The sequence below is a fragment of the Dermochelys coriacea genome, chromosome 3 (assembly GCF_009764565.3).
Source record: "Dermochelys coriacea isolate rDerCor1 chromosome 3, rDerCor1.pri.v4, whole genome shotgun sequence".
NCBI lineage: Eukaryota > Metazoa > Chordata > Testudines > Dermochelyidae > Dermochelys > Dermochelys coriacea.
The window spans coordinates 181,500,888-181,519,196 of NC_050070.1; positions in this window are offsets into that span (position 1 = coordinate 181,500,888).

Here is an 18,309-nt window from a genome sequence, read left to right on the forward strand (position 1 = left end):
AATTTTAGAAACTGGAATTCTGAAAATACCTTTTACAATCTTCAACATTTCTACCACATTCCTGCTTTTTTTTCTGAAACACATTGCATAAGAACAATCATGCTACTCATTTTTTTAAAAAAATGCCTTCACCAGTTCCTAGCAAAAAAGAGCCTCATCCAGGCAATACTGCTTTTATGCTTGTTTTACTCCACTTGCTTCCTTGAGTGTTCCCATTTAATTGAGGCACTCCTTAGGTAAATGCCAATTACTTGTTTCATTATATTTCAGGCTCAAATATTTGAGACACATCATGCCTGAAGTTAACTATCTGCCATCTGATTCCACTCAATAAAGGAAACAACCTACACATTAACTCAGTTTAGAGCCAGTCAGATCTTTTTGTTCTTTCATGTAGCCATGTATTGAATTTGATTGTGTAATATTTTATGTCTGCTTTGTTTTATGTCAGGATTATACAGTAAGTGAGTTATTTGTACTCATCACATCTCAGGTTAAACGTTATAAACAAACTGCCATGAGATGCTTGTGCACCAGCTGCAGTTCTTTGTAGAGGGGATACTAATTTTTCAAAGAATTTATTACCATCACAAAATTCTATGAGTATAAAATTGAAAGATGACTGTGGCTAAAGTAATCTTAATTTTTTCATGGCTATTATAAGGACAGGTGTTAAAAGAACAAAATGTACTTTTGTTTTATATTTGCAATCCCCAAACATGTTCAGTCATTTGTAAATTATCCAGGTTTGTTTAAATGAAGTAATATGATGTGTTCCTCAGAAATAACTTTCAACACATTAAGTTGTAGGTGAAGCCTGTGTATTTAAAGGGAAGCATTTTCCTAATACCTCAGATATTTTGCATGGATATTCATCATTATCATTATCACCAGTCAACCTAGTGAACACCAGGAAAGCTGCATATTAGTCACTGTGAAAGGTGGTAGGGTGAACTATGTATCATTTTGCTACTTTTTTAATAGACTTTGAAGCAGTACAGCATGCTTTATATTTTTTTCAATTTTGGGGGAAATTTAATGAAAGCTTCCCACATAATGAACATTTTTCTTTACTTTTTTTCAAGTAATTGTCTCTGCCAAATTAGCACTTCACCCTGTGCAGGTGCACTATAGTGGGCACAAAGAGCCTTTGTCCTGGTATATTTGGGCAAGAGATGAGCATACTACACGGAGCAGAGAAGTGGAGACTGGTTGCCAGCAGCCCCACAGGGGGCATCTTGGTGTGAGGGTACAGACCCGTGCATTGGCAGGATTGTATTAGGATGACGTGGGCATGGAGATGCTAGATATGAATTTTTCAAAGTGTAGAGCCCCCTCAACCCCCACTTTTCAGAATGCTTCCCTTTAAGCCCCTGGAAGCATTATACCTTATAAAGGAACAATATGCCTATGCACTGCAGTACTGACAGTGCATCTTCTTTCCCTACCCAGCACACCATTGCTTTACAGAACTCATCATTTTATCCTTGGTGTTTCTGCTGCTACAGTGGGTGGGAATTTGGATAACAACAGCAACACTAAAACAACACTAGAAGATAGGGAAAGGATCTGGTAAAATCTGGCAAGTTTTCCTTGTGGATAGTTTCCTCTCAGTAAGGTTCACCATGTGGCTGAGGATATCAACTGACCAAGACCTGCTCCTGTGCTCATTGGAGTCAATGGAGACATTCCAAGTGATTTCAATGGAAGCAGGAGCAAACCTCAAGTCAGTGGCTGAACAAGGCATGTAAGTACACATTTAACTTAAAGCACGTGAGAATCTTAAAAATCTTATAGGTTTTAAGGCCCAAAGGGACCATTATGATCACTTGGTCTGACCTTGTATGTAACAAAAGCCCACAGAATTTCATCCATACAAAGTTAAGTACTTCCTTAAATGATTTTTTTTTTGCTAGTTCAGGACCAGGAGCACAATGGATCACATTTCAGATCTGCTTTTGCCTGCCTCTTACTTCTGGATGTTATATGTGAGGTGTTTTGAAATCCACACTCTGAACATGGTCATTATTGAATCGGTAGCTAGTCCCATATTTGGAACTCGATATTTCTGAGGAAAAAATAATTGAAATATCCTATCATCCTCTGCTGTCTCAGCTGCATTCTCAAGGATCTAAGCCATATCTGACTACAGAGGATACAAATGAAAGCTTCAGAAAGGATTAAAAAAATACAAAAAGAACTCATCCTACCATTTCCTAAGATCCATGGAGTAAAGATATCAAAGAAACACGTGCAATCCAACCCAAACTAAACTGGGCCTAACCAAAGGATATGGCATTCTTAAACCAGTGTGCATATAAGATGAAGCCAGACGGCAATCTGTGGTCTACTCACACAGTGTTACTTCATCAGTGCAGGTGCTTATGATGCTCATCTCCAACAAGCACAAAAGCCATAATACAACAAGCTGTGATAATGGTCTGAGCAAATAATAAACTTAAATAATCCCATTATTATTTATTTTAGAGTAGTGCTGAGGGACCCCAATGAGATCAGCCCCCCATTGTGTTAAGTTCCTGCACTGGTCAGTTACTTAACTCTATGGAAACATATCAGTTTCTGCTTCTGTCAGGTTCCCTCCCCACTCTGAACTCTAGGGTACAGATATGGGGAACCGCATGAAAGACCCCCTAAGCTTATTTCTACCAGCTTTGGTTAAAACTTCCCCAAGGCAGAAATCTCTGTTTGTCCTTGGACTGAGGTATGCTGCCACCACCAAGTGATTTAGACAAAGAATCAGGGAAAGGACCACTTGGAGTTCCTATTCCCACAAAATATCCTCCAAGCCTACTCCCCTCTTCCTGGGGAGGCTTGAAAAATAAACCAGGTGAGCACAAACTAGATGCTTGGGTTTGTAGGACACTAAAAACCCAATCAGATTCTTAAAAAACAAAACTTTATTATAAAGAAAAAAAATAAAAGATAAATAAAGATAAATTTCAATAAAGATTGAAAACACAGAGCATTTCCCTCTAGGCAAAACTTAAAAGTTACAAAAAACCAGGGATAAACCTCCCTTTAGCACAGGGAAAATTCACAAGCTAAAACAAAAGATAAACTAATGCATTTCCTTGCTTGACTTACAATTTTTGTAATCTAGATGCTTAGTTCAAGTAGGGCTTTGGGAGATGTAATTTCCCTGTCCTGATTCCTCGCTGACCCGGAGAAAACCAACAAAGAGAACAAAGCAAAAACTTTCCCCCACAGATTTGAAAGTATCTTCTCCCCTTATTGGTCCTTTTGGTCAGGTTCCAACCAGGTTACCTGAGCTTCTTAACCCTTTACAGGTAAGGATGGATTTTATGATACCCTTAGCGGTATGTTTATGACAGCTTCCAACAAATCCTGCATCTTGGCAGGGAGTTAGACTAGACGACAGTTATGGTCCCTTCTAACCCTATGGTTCTATGATTCTATGAAAACATGTTATATTTCAGCTTTGTTAAAAATAGCTGGGCCCCTTCAAAACATGCAGATAACCTTGCAGTCCATGTTGCCTATGATAAGAATAGTGGGCCTGATTCTAGTTTTCTCTTTCTCCCTCCTGCTACAGACTCCTTTGAGGAAGGAGTTCCTTTGTTCTCCAAGGACTCCTGGATAATAGCAAATTAACATAAAATGTGTTTATAGCATCATAGAAATACACGGCAACTGATAGCATCATCCATCCATCTCCCCACCCTGATCCACCCAGTGTCATCTTGATACTAACTATCCTCATCCTCCCCTCTTTGAGTCTTCACAAATGCTACAGACCAGACCAGACTAGATTATTTCACCATCAGTTATCATGGGATCTTTAAAAGAGACCACCTGGGAATCCAAATATATGTTTCCCTTTAAACAACAATTCTCTCCCAGACAATGCATTGAAACTGCAATTACACTGGCTTTTAGTATCAATTATTCTTAAATTAATGAATGGACTCATTAGCAAATATGCATTGTAGCTCATGAAATCCATTTCAAAATAGGTTTAACAATAAATACAAGTAATGCAAGTAAATTACTAATATTAACTACCATACACCTTCTTACAAAGTCATGGGGGGGGAGGATAAAAAACTTTGTTGTAGAAGAAAGGTTTGAATTGGCACCCTGAAAGAAGGTACAGAAGAGGAGAGGAAGGGAGTTAGCAAGGCCAAGGTTGCACTCTGAAGGGAAGAGGCTGGAGGGGTTGGGAGGAATATTCAAACACACAAAGCTGACAAAAAACTTTACTTTTTGTCAGCTTCTGTGGGCAGGGCTCTGCTTTCTGTACAAAGCTCTTCCCAGCCTTGATTTTGTTTATGGCTTGCTCTGACTGTCCAAGTGTTTACCCTATACTGGAGAAAAGGCCCCCTAGTCATGTTGAAGGCCCTAGTCATTTCTCCACACTAGCTCTAGCATCTCACTTGGGCTAAGTCTACATTTAAACTGTTACAGCATTTTTGTGCTCATTGTAGTCACTCACTTCAGCAACAGGAGGGATTGTCCTAAGAGGCCGTAGCTAGATTGATGGAAGTGCTGTCTACACCATGTGTTAGGTTGACATACCTAGAGATTTAAGGCTAGGAGGGATCATCATGATCATCTAGTCTAACCTCCTACATGTTGCAGGCCACAGAAACTCAGTCACCCACTCCTGCAGTAGACCCCTAACCTCTGGTTGGCTTACAGAAGTCCTCAAATCATGATTTGAAGACTTCAAGTTCCAGAGAATGCACCATTTGCTGGACTTTAACCCTGCAATTGATCTGTGTCCCATGCTGCAGAGGAAGGCAAAAAAAATCCCTCTGCCAATCTGACCCAGGGGAAAATTCCTTCCTGACCCCAAATACGGCCATCAGTTGGACCGTGAGCACATCAGCAAGATGCAGAAGCCAGACATCTGGGAAAGAATTCTCATTAGTAACTCAGAGCTCTTCCCCATCTAGTGTCCCATCACCAGCAGTTGGGGATATTTGCTACTAGCAGTTGCAGATGGGCCACATGCCATTGTAGGCAGTCCCATCATACCATCCCCTCCATAAACTTATCAAGATCAGTTTTGAAATCACTAATATTTTTTGCTCCCATTGTTCCCCTTGGAAGGCTGTTCCAGAACTTCACTTCTCTGATGATTAGAAACCTTCATCTAATTTCAAACTTAACTTGTTGATGGTCAGTTTACATCTGTTTGTTCTTGTGTCAGCACTTGTCTCATACGGTAAGTTTTCCATTCCTCTGATCATTCTAGTAGTCCTTCTCTGCACCTGTTCCAGTCTGAATTCATCTTTCTTAAACTTGGAAAACCAGAAATGCACACAGTATTCCAGATGAGGTCTCACCAGTGTTTTGTATAGTGGTACTAATACTTCCCTTTCTCTACTGGAAATACCTCACCTGATGCATCCTAGGATTGCATTAGCCTTTTACATCACTTAGGGGTGTGAATTTTCTGTGCCTGTTATGGGGCAAGTGTGCCCTGTCCCTTCTTGGGATAGGGTGTAGGTAATGATGGCCCCATGGCTGAGTATATACAACCATACCTTGTCTTGGGATAGCTTGGTCTAGGGGTAAAAGTCAATATGTCTACCCTCTCTTGGGTCTGTGTTGCCTAGTGGTCAAGCCAATAGGGCTGCCCTGTTCACCAAAGTCAATAGGGATGCCCTGTTCAGCAGGGCTGTGTGTCCTAGTGGCCAGTCAGTCTAACTGCCCTGTCAGGTCTGTGTGGCCCAAAGGCCAGAGTCAGTATAATGGCCCTCTTCAGTAGAGCTGTTTGGCCTGACAGCCAGTCAGCACAGTGGGGTGGTGGCTGGGTAGAAGGACCTGGGCCCTCCCTGCTTCAACAGGTCCCAGCTCAGGGCCCTATAAGTGGCAAGTATGCCTGCCACTGGGTCAGCAGGGAATCTGCCTGAAACATGCTGACCCCATGTGGCACAATAATTAGTCCCTCTGAGCTATGTCCTACCCAGTTCTTGATGCAGGTGTCTCTGAGGGGTCTCTGGGCTCCTTTGCTCAGTGGCCTCCAGGAGCGCTGCCATCCCTTGGGAATCCTCTGGAGTCTCAGCATCCCTGATTTCTGCCGTCTGGAGTTTCTGTGGTTCCCAGGCTGGAGCTTGCAGCGTGCATCCTCCCTCTTCAGGATGAACTGAGCTATTCCCTTTTATATTTAATCTTCAGCCGGAGCATGCCCAGCAGGGCTGTGGGGGCATGGCCTTCTTGGCCCAGAGAGTAGAATTAACCCTCACAGTACCAGTGCGGGGCAAGTGCGCCCAGTCACAGTGCCCCTGAGCAATGTAGATGGTTCAACCTAATTTTTTAGTGTAGACTTGTCCTTATTCACTTTTTTTCACCTGGGTGACTTTTTTCTTCCCCAATTCACTCACATACTTCTCAAAGTGCTGCTGATAGCCTGCCAGGTGGAAGCTATACTGAACAGCTCTTTCTCAAAGATCCAGTATTAAACTCTATCCCACAGCTTAACTTCTCTTGTCACAAATTATTCAATGTAGTATTGTTTCAAACTTCCTTCTCAGAGAAAAATATGACTACACTATGCATGAACAAAAACCAGTAGGGGATATTCTTCCACTGCCCTACATGGACATCATTGCCAGAGAGAAGGAGTTAGTGGAAATTCAAAAGGATAAGGACAGGGGCTGTGTAAAGGAAATAAGGTTGCATTCTGATGCACAGCTGAATGGGAAATCAGAAAGAGGGAGCGGGACAGCTACACAGTTGACGTGAGAGGCAAGAAAGCCAATTTTTGTAGCAGAATTTTAGATAAATTGGCCCACATAAACCTTGTCCAAGTTATCATTCCTGTATAATTAGGGTACTATAAAATTTCTTGGATAATATTTACCTATTGCTTAGTAGATGCCAGTATAGTCAGAGGTACCAAAACTTTTTGAAACAGCTTCAGCCAGTTTCTCTATTATCTGTAGATTTTGATGAGTTTCTACTCTGTTTTTATTGTTTTCTGTCTGAGAGTCACATATATAATAGACAGATGTGCTAACATTTCAAATGCCAAGGGAATGGTTTCCCTAGCAGCCAAAACCACTTGAAAGCTCTTAGAAATTTCACCTCTCATATTGCAACTTTTAGTGGTTCATGTAATGGCAGAGCAAAGTGTCATTTCTTAATATATTGTCTCAAACAAGAGCAGCCAGATCCCTGAGGTACATCTGGTATCTACAGTTGCAGTTTGCCAACTATGCAAATTATGTGAGCATATCCCTATTTACAATCTTGTATAATATTCAGAAGAAATAATGTGCCTACCAACATGCTTCCCCATCTTGTCATGCTCTCTTGATGACTGGCACAGAAAAGCAGAGGGCTTACAATAAAGATCAGTTATAGAAACACTTTAAAATAATGCTCCACTTACTTATGAATTACAGAGGAAGTAAAACATCTCTGATATACCTGCACACCAGCTGCATTATTTATTATACTGCTCTATTACAACATTTGATTTTTAGTACCAAAAACAGATGCTACATCTTTACAATTTCTGGTTCCAAATGAAGATGGGAAAAAGCCCACATTTTTACAAGAATCATATGACTAAGTACTAGATTCTGGCTTTGGACCTGCCTTGAGTAAGATGCTGTGTAACATGTTCCAACCCAGAAGTAATTCAAGGAAATGCTGTGTCTCAGACATATACCTCTGAGTCACATTTCCTCCCCACATCCTCCTCTTTCCCAGGGAGCACTGTCAAGTATTTCCTGCTTCCCTGTGCACTCTCTGCTACTCCAGCAAGTAGGGGAGATGGTCCAAGGTGCTAATCCTACCTGCCCTCGCCTCCCCCATCCCTGCTTGTTTCCCCTGCTTCTGGAGAGAGAGTAAATTGACAAATAGCCCACTTACTGTGTGCTCTTGAACACAAGGTCATGCAGTAGTATACAAGTCATTCTTATTCCCTCCCACAGGTGCATAGTGCAAATCACACTCTAGCCTTAATCCACTTTGATTTTTAGCACATTCATGGGACATGGTTTTGTGGAAAAGTGAATGAACATGATTTTTTTAATGTGTCTGTGTTTTGGTTCAACCAGACATGTGACAAATACCCAGACCAGAACAGATTAGTACATGTATCCAGGCATTTTGCTGGATTTATATTCATAAAACAGCTAAACTCCCTTTCCCACCTGTTACGCAGGCTTCTTCCCCGCATTTTATCCCTATGCCATGTTCTCTCCCCACTGCTTCTTCCCACTGCCCATTTTCCTCTTTTCCATGTCTTCAGTAACCAAGTTCCCCCCACCCCCACCACATCCTGCTGGCATGGTAGCTCCCCATGCCTGGATCCAATGTCAAAAGTTAGATTAATATTTGGCATTGATTGTATACTGACAGTGTCAAATAACTGAAATTATTATATCCCTGACCTATTTTACATCTTAGCGTTATTATTTTACATATTAGTAGCAACTCAGATTTCTTATCTTTGGCACACTGGCAAAATAGTGAATTTTCTTTGCAATGGAGGTAGACTCAAATGATGGGGTACATATCACCCAAGTAATCATGGTAGCTGGAGGTCATGCTGTGCTGCAGCATAGCAGGAGTAATTCGTGAACTAAAGACAGGAGCCTTTTATAGAATTCTGAGGGAAAGTGACAGCAACGATGACACAGTTACCTGCAATTCTGCCCCTGGAAAATTCCACTGTCTGAATTCTGTAGCTACATAACCCTGAAAAGCCAAGACACAATTTCAATTAGATTTATTTATCTTCACTTAAACCCCTTCTCCAATGCAACACATCATATAGCATATGTACATGGAGAGAGACAAATTCTGCTAAGTTATATTGGTGTGAATTTGGAGCTAGTCCATTAAAGATTTTAGGCTTTCTCCAGATTCACATGGCTGTGAGAGGCAGAATTTAACTCTATGAAATCAATGTAATTGCAAAGTATGCCCCTTACTTCCCATTCAGCACTCTGTAGAATAAACTATATGAACCTTAATTCTGATAACAATAAAAACAAAACAAACAAAAACTCCTCCTTGCATCACTCAGTAACTCAGCTAATTGATATTTTTCCCCATTCATAGGTCTAGTGGGATGTCCTCTAACATCTTTCCAGGTTTCAGTCCACTGAGGATAAAATTATAGTAAATCCCATCTGCTATCAGTGCTTCCTGCACACATTAAACAATTTTCTATATCTTGAACTGATATAGATTCCTGGATTCTATTTAAAGTTCTCCTGGATGGAAAAAACCCTCATCTACAAATCTAGCCAAGCAAGATCCAGGATGGAGCACTCTTCCTTCTCACTTACTAACAGAGAAAGCTTTAGTCAAATTTGACCAGAAATGTAGATTTTATGAAAATAAGCTTTTGCAAAACTTCTGATCAGTTGACCAGCTTTCATAACTTTTTTTTTAATCCATTGGAAACAATGAACTATTCTCTTATGATAGCTTTGCCCTTGTACTGGTCAAGAGAGCTCCTTAAACATTAATCTGATGTAAATTAGGAAAAATGAATTCACTACCTCCTCCTTAAATATGCAATATTGGTAGGACAATAATTGTAAACTGATTAGGGTTGGACAGGAAATAATTTTTCTAGTCCATGAGAATTTTTGAAATTTGAAAAATAATTTCTGTACTGAATCAAGATGAAAAATCAAAATATCAAAAAATTTAGTGACCAGACAACTGAAAATATTTTTGGTTCAGGTCAAGTGAAATGTTTCACATTGATTTCAACTTTTTTACTGTAACTGTTTTTAGTATAAATTATGTTATATTTCAAAACAAACAGTCGTTCTGAACTGAAGAAGCAAATCTTTTCATTTAGAAATATTGAAACAGGATATATTGAGAACGGCAGAACTTCTTAAGAAAACATTTTTTTAGTTGGGAAATTTGGCAAAAATGACTCTTTCCAACAGACAGTTTCATTTTCGCAAAAAAAAAAAATAGTTTGGTTCAAAAGTTCTTGACGAATTCTAAAGCTTTTTTTTTCTTTTGTTGAATTGTTTTTATTCCATAGTGCATGAAAAATCATGGAAATGGTTGAATGGATGCAGAGTCATCAAAACCTCAATAACTTATATTTTAATTATAATAACTATTAACTATATAATAACTATATATATATAACTATATATATAATTGTTTACAATCTATTATATTCATTATATAAATTATAACTAAAACCCTTACAGTACCATTCTATTTTCTCAAGATTACATTCTCTTTTTAATGATCAAAGTAATGTATTTGTTAGCTCTTGCTATAGGGTGACTGATTTGTATATGTATAGTCAAAAGTTAAATGTAAAGTAACCCCTTTTATTCATAACCATATGTATTTATTTTCTAAAATTGCCTCCGTTTTTCAATAAAATGACTTTACAGTTAGCTGTAGGATTCAGGTTTCAGAGTAGCAGCCGTGTTACTCTGTATTCGCAAAAAGAAAAGGAGTACTTGTGGCACCTTAGAGACTAACAAATTTATTAGAGCATAAGCTTTCGTGAGCTACAGCTCACTTCATCGGATGCATTTGGTGGAAAATACAGAGGGGAGATTGATCTACACACACAGAGAACATGAAACAATGGGTTTATCATACACACTGTAAGGAGAGTGATCATTTAAGATAAGCCATCAGCAGCAGCGGGGGGGGGGGGGGGAAAGGAGGAAAACCTTTCATGGTGACAAGCAAGGTAGTATTCCCATATTAAAAATGCAGCTCTGTAAACTTACTGTACTGACCTACAAAGCTGCTGAATTATTTTGTCTCGCTTGTAACTGTGGGGAAAAAAAAACCCTTAAAGCTTTAGACTGCTTTATTATTAGCTGTCCATCTTTTGTATGACCTACATTAGAGTGCTGAACATTTAGGAATGATCCCATGGGCATTCTCCAAGAACATGTCTGTTAGCTCTAGTATCGTTGTGCCTAAATTGCTACCTCAATTTTAAGTGCATATGAATTTCTTCATTTCCTATCCTAAACTGGGCATAGTAAAACTGCTGCTGCATTCCACACTAGTGTGAAGGGTTATGTGATTCCTGTCTGTAGATAAAGGGCTATATTCTGTCTCTTCTCATGTAAGGGCAGTAGCCACTGAAAAAAGATTGAGCTCTCAGTTCAGGAAAGCACTTAAGCATATTCTTAGAGTGAGCACATGGTTAAATGTTTTCCTGAATCAAGGCCTGAGTGTACAGGGAGAATAGCTGAAGATGGCTTAGGGACAGTACACTCAGCAACCCTCCTTACATCTGGTAGTACACGGAAGAGTGTGTGTTATCAATACCTGCTTCTATGCACTTGTAGGTGGGGGTTGGGGAAGGTAAGCCAACTGACTACATACTCTAGGAGCTGAGAAGCATATCTGGACTTGTTAGCCAGTCTCTTCACCTAACACACTAAGAAGTGTCAAGTCAATATTGTGGATGAGAGCCTTGAAAAAAGATGACCAGATCTAGTATTTTTATTCTCGGATCACAGTCTACGGCACACTCACTTGACAAAACTTATTTGGAGGATGTTTGTATGCTGGATGAACCTTAGGCAAAATTAGAACTCTTAGACCAGAACCTCAGATGGTTCATTATAAGTCTGTTAAGGTCGATGGAGCTATACCTATTTACATCAGCTGAGTAACCGTAATATTTTGGCTGGCATAGTCAACATTCTACTACCTATTCTGTTAGATCCTTGGTTATCTCAAAGGTAGTCATCACACTGATTCTTCCTAACCAATGAGATTTTGCATTTGATGGAGAACTTCTTCTTAGGGTCAGTCTTCACTGCAAAAAAAGTGTGGTTTTTTTCAGTGAGATAGTCATTAAAGGTGTATATTTTCTTGAAATCAATTTCTAAAACTCCAATGTCAAGGGCAAGTCTTATGTTAATTCAAAACCTTTGCCTTTAAACTTTAAAAATATTCAATAGAATTTAACGTCCTTTTTTATTATAGTAAGGAATAATTTTGAATTTTTCAATATTAGTCTTGGATATATGACATCAATAATTAGTTTCTCCATTGCTGGAATGATTCATATTTTAGCTCGAAATTGCCATTGCAAATATGTTCCAAGGTAATGATAAGTTGCAGGAAGAGTCAAGTACTGCTGAAGATCATGAAAAGGAAATCAAGGAGGATTGTGTTCTAGAACCACACATTTGAACATATAAACTAGGTAGCTGTTCAGTAACCATGACATATATAATTGAATCTGCATGGGTAACTTATTCCCACATAGGAGTGAATCATGCACTAGTACTTTCACCAATCAATTCATTGTTCAGCTCACATGAACACCCCTCTGTTCCACATTTAAATTTTTAATGAACACAAGATTGGCTCTATAAAAGGATATTTTTTTCAAAAAGAGACTTCCTATTTAATATCTTGGGATTCAGATCATTCCACACATGGAAGTTCTGATTATTTGTAACTGCTTCCAGTAGTGATTGGTATTAATGACAACTTACAGAACAGGTTGACTTTGCTGCCATCATTGGTACAGTGAATAAACCAGCTGGTGTACTGAAATGGGGTGCAACTCCAGTTTATTTCATTATATTCATTATATATAATATATTATATATTATGTAGAAGCTGTGTTTGGATTCCATAAAAGTTTGTTTCATGGTTTCTTTGGAAAAGCTGCAAACCAGGGGTATGATGAAAAAGTCCTTCCCAGATGAGAACTTGGATAGAGGGAATGACAATAAGTGAACATTGATATTAGAGAGGAATTTGACCAAACTGAAAACTCTTTCATTTGATTATTTAATAAGAGACCAGGACTCCTGAAGCTTTGTTGGTATTTTCACATGGAAACTTATGTACTTCTAAATGTTTTGAAGGTTTGGCTCAAAGAGAAGAACTCACATTTCAGATGCTTATCTGCCTTGTGATAACTTCTTGATCTGAAATGTTTGTCTGGCAGTTCTGGATGACCAGCCTTTCTGATGCCTCCAATCCGGTAGTCTGGTTGGAAACAAAGGATCTCTTCCTGAAATCCTTACTTGGTCCTTACTCAGGAAAAATTTACTAAAGCCACTGTTATCCAGTAGATAAGGCACTGGACTGTGACACAAGACATCTAGGTGTTATTATCAGCTCAATCACTGACCTGTTGTATAATCTTGGGTAAGACACTTCATCTCTGTTTCTGCCCACCTCTTTTCTCTGTAGTTTTGAGCAGGGACTCTGTCTTATCATATGTACAGCATTTAGCACATTTAAACCCCAGTCATACTTGTGGCCTTGAGTCACTACTAGAATACAAATAATAAATGTCCCCTCTAACACTGAGCAGACCCTTTCTTGCAGTATCTCAATGAAGTCAATGGTAAATGTCTGGCATGTAAGTCAGTGCAGAGAAAGTCATGGTTTGCCTGGTAGAAGCCCTATTCCTCTCCTGTAAATGTACTCTACTCAGTACAGCAATACAAACTTCCTAGTGAAGTTAGTGGCACTGCTAGTCACTCATGTCTGTCTTTTCATACTCACTGTTGATTTACTGAAGAGCGCAAGTTAATCTTCACTTCACACTGAAAAATTCAAACTATCTGGCCCTGGTTAATAATAAATTTATTTGTTCTCTCTTCAAACACACTGTGGGGTTTCCTCATAGACTTTAAGGCCAAAGTGGACTCTCATGATCATCTAGTCTGATCTCCTGCACATTGCAGGCTGCAGAACCTCATCCACCGACTCTTATAAGAGACCCATAACCTCTGGCATAGTTACTGAAATCCTCAGATCATGATTTAAGTATGGCAATCAATTGAACACTGAGTATTTTGGCAAGACCCAACAGCCAGATACCTGGGAAAGAATTCAGAGTCCTCCCCATCCCAGTGTCCCATCTCTGGCCATTGGGAATATTTGCTACTGGCTATCGCAGATCAGCTACATGTCATTGTAGGCAATGTCATCATAGCATCCCCCCCATAAAATTATCAAGCTCAGTCTTGAAGACAGTTAGGTTTTTTTGCCCCCCACTGCTCCCCTTGGAAGGCTGTTCCAGAACTTCACTCCTCTGATAGTTAGAAACCTTCATCTAATTTCAAGCCTAAACTTGTTGATGGTCAGTTATATGTTTGCTCTTGTGCCAACATTGGCAGTTAAGTTAAATAACTCTTCTCCCTCCCTGGTATTAATCCTTCTGAAATATTATAGAAAGCAATCATATCTCCCCTCAGACTTATTTTGGTTAGGCTAAACAAGCCAAGCTCTTTGAGTCTTCTCTCATAAGGTAGAATTTCTGTTCCTCAGATCATCCTAGTAGCCCTTGTCAGCACCTGTTCCAGTTTGAATTAATGTTTCTTAAGCATGGGAGACCAGAATTGTAATAGTATTCCATATGAGGTCTCACCAGTGCCTTATATACTTGCAATTACACTTCCCTATCTCTACTGGAAAATACGTCATCTGATGCATTTTAGGATTACATTAGCCTTTTTCATGGCTGTATCACATTGGCGGCTCATAGTCATCCTGTGATTAACCAATACACCCAGGTCTTTTTTCCCCTCTGTCACTTCCAACTGATAAATCCCCATTTTATAGCAAAAACTTTTGTTGTTAGTTCCTTTCACTTTGCATCATTAAATTTCATCTTATTTCTATTACTCCAGTTTTCAAAGTCATCCAGATCTCTTATGATGATCTCCTGTGTATTGGCAATATCGTCCAACTTTCTATCACCTGTAAATTTTATTAGCATGCTCCCATTTTTTTGCACCAAGGTCATTAATAAATATGTTAAAGAAGATCGGTTCCAGTCACATCCCTGAGGAACTTCACTAATAACTTCCCTCCAACCTGACAGTTCACCTTTCAGTATGACCCATTGTAGCCCCCCCTTTAACAATTTTCTTTTCCACCTTTCAGTTTTCACATTAATCCCCATCTTCTCAAATTTAACTAATAATTTCCCATGTGGAACTCTACCAAATGCCTTACTGAAATCCAGGCAAATTAGATCTATTGTATTTCCTTTGTCTAAAAAATGCTCAGTTCTCTTTTCAAAGAAAGAGATCAGGTTGGTCTGGCACGATCTAACTTCTGTAAAATCATGTTGTATTTTATCGTATTTACAATTTACCTCTACCTCATTTAACGACTTTCTCTTTCAAAATTTGTTCCTATAAGATTGGCAGAGCTGAGTCAACCCTTATCCTTAGTTTAAGATGCTGAAATTTCAAAAAGGGATCATCATCTCTTTATAATTGTGCGGATTGCACAATAAAGAGTGATTTCCCATAACAAAGTCTTATTTCTGTTACTCTTGATAGCATGCTAATTGAACTTCTGAGTCTGTTTTAGCAGAATACATGTTCTGCTAGGACATATGGTACTATTCCTACATATCATGTTTTACTTTTGATTGGCCTGCAATTCTTCACAAATTCTTTTGCAAAGAATGCAGTAGGAAAAGGAAACAGCAAAATACCAAGTCACTGATTGGCTGAGAGGGGAGGGAGAGAACTCCCTTCCCTTGCAGGAGAGTGTGTGCCTTGCTCAGTTGATTATTTCCTGCACTCCACATACCTCTGACAGAAGGAATAAATTGCTGCTAGGCTCAGGTAGGAAATTGTTCTCCCTTGTGCCAGAAATCCACTGTCCAAGCTATGTATCAGGTTAATAATTACCAAAAATTCTTGGTTGTGAAAGAGGTGCCAGGCAGTTAGATACATCCTTGTTTCATGAGATACATGTGAGCACCACTTGGAATTGGGAAGTGACTTTTCCCCTTTCCACAGATTCAAACTAGAGCTGGATTTATTTCACCTTCCCCTGAGTATATTGGATGTGGCCACTTAGAAGGATGCATGCTGTTATCTTTTACTAGTTGTGACTAGTGGTGATTTAGTTTGAGGCTTTCCATGTGGTGTTTTTATTTATGTATTGCAACTTTATTGGAGCAGGAGTTCTCTGTGGTATTGATCAGGATACGCTGGTGAGTGAAGACAGACACAAGAATAAATTTAAGCATTGGGCCGCAGCTTTATTACTTAATACTCCCCATCCTCCCGGACTCTTGCATACCAGGCATCAGTTTAACGAGGTCCAATGTGGGGGTTGCAGTGCTCCCAGTATATCAGTCCCAATTTAGGATAGGTTCTCCTCAGCCTACCCATAGGATTCAGCTCACTCCTTTGAATCCTCTCACTTCCTCCCTATCACACATGATGGGGACAGAGATACCAGAAAGGGGGACCTCAATTGCAAATACTTCCGGTCTCCTCTTTGACAACAGGCCCACCAGCATGATCCCAGGTCTCCTTTACTTCTGGGAGCTGGCCCTTTTGGATATCAGTCACAAGCTGTGATGAAATAAATGTTCCAACAAAATACGAACATTAATTTCTAAATCCTACTCCTAATTAATCTAACTGTGCCTCCATGATTCTATAAGGAAGGCAAAAGAAACCCATCAACACCATGCCACTCTGTCTCCAGTGGGAAAAATTCCTTCTTGACCCTCCAAAACTGTCAATTGGTTAGACCCACATAATCCTAATACTCAGCTCCAATAATACAACTTCAGGGAGGGAGGTGCAGATCACTTAAAGGGAGAAGGAAGCTTCAAAAGCCCCAGGCAAAGGTTTACATTAACAAGAAAGAGACTGAGGGGCCAGTCAGCTCCCTTCACCCTCTGGTTGGCCAATGGGAGGTGAAGAGCCCATGGAGAGGGAAGGGCTCATCCCTGAGTTCCCCAGCCAGTTTCTCCCCCTCCTTCTCGGGTTGTTTACTTCACTGTGGTCTAGTCAAGTCTCCTATCCATTGAGATGAGTGGGTAGCAAGGTGGGTCTGCATCTTACACAATGAGCCATAGAGATATGTCTGCAGGGCATGTAGTAGTTCTTTTATAACAAAGTGCAATACTTGGAGAGAGAGGGTGGTACAACGATGAGGGGGGTTGTAACAATGAAGCATGGATGAGAGTCACTCACTTCTTCACAGGAGGAAATGGAAGTAGTGGAGGGGAGGTTTTTGATTTGAAGCCAAATCCCAATGGTCATAGTTTTGTGGGACTTTTTTTTTTCCTGTACAAAGCCTATTCTGGACATTGTTGAAAGGAGATGCTATGACTGGAGTTGATGGGAGGAAGTGATTGTGGGGTTTTCTGTATTTGAATGATTATAATAAAGCTCTGTTCATTCAATTAAATCATAAGCAAATGTTCAAAAATCTTATTCACCAAGCAGTGGGAGCGATCATTGAAACATCTTAAAGTCCACACTGATAAAATTAATATTTTCCCTTCACTGTGAAATGTATTTTATTTCCAGATATCAGGGGATAAAAGGATGTGACTTAACACCATAAACAAAAAAATCCCATAGTTCCTTAACACAAAAGCTACTACTTTGTTGCCCTAACTTCTCAATTGTTCTGTCAAAACAATCTTCAGCCTACACTATCAGACAAAGGAATCTCCTCCTGCTCCTACAGCTGCTGTGTGCATATTTCTGACATACAGTACAATAATTGTTACTAAGACAGTGTCTCTGAAGCACTCCCAAAAAGAATTTATCTAAAAGGAGCAAGTATCTACTACAAAATGTAACTTTGGAAATATATTATAAAAGACTTGGCTTTCATTGCCACAAATGTAAAGAGAGTACAAATTCAGCCATGCCGCTTGCTCATACTATAACATGGAAACTGGTAGTGCAGTTTGGGGCAGGGGAGACGGTGGTGTTCTTATCATTACTATCTTCTGGTTTTTGGATAACCAAAAATAGTTTGTGTTTATCCGAAGATTTTCCTGTCAGTATACTAGTCTGGAAATCTAAAGAAAATAGTCTTTGCTTAATTTTGAACTTACGGCATTCCAGCCAGGTGAGAAACGGTCTCTCATGATATTTTGTTGATTCCACCAATTCCAATCGCAGCTGAAACCAGGAAGTTCAGAGTATGACTGCATGCACCCCTGTATTCACACCCTCCATATTATCATCACAATCTTTGTATAAAATATTCCTTCTGATGCATCATTTGAAAACAAATAACTTGCTGGTCAAGAATATCATGATAAAATGTATGCAGTGATATTATTCGTAAAGTTATGAACATAAACTGAAATTCTGACTGAAGTATGTTTACCAGAGGAGTCTGAGGGGTGGGTAAACATGTTTCTCAAAAAGACAAAGGACAAGCTGACGCATTTAGCCAGTGTCATCAAAGCTGACAGGCTTATCAAGTACCCATTCTTTGGCAAGGAAGGGGGTCAGGAACTAACAGATCTGCATCTTAGCAATCACCTGTAACCCTTCTGCCAGGTGGAGTCAGCAGTAAGCAGGGCCGGGTTAAATA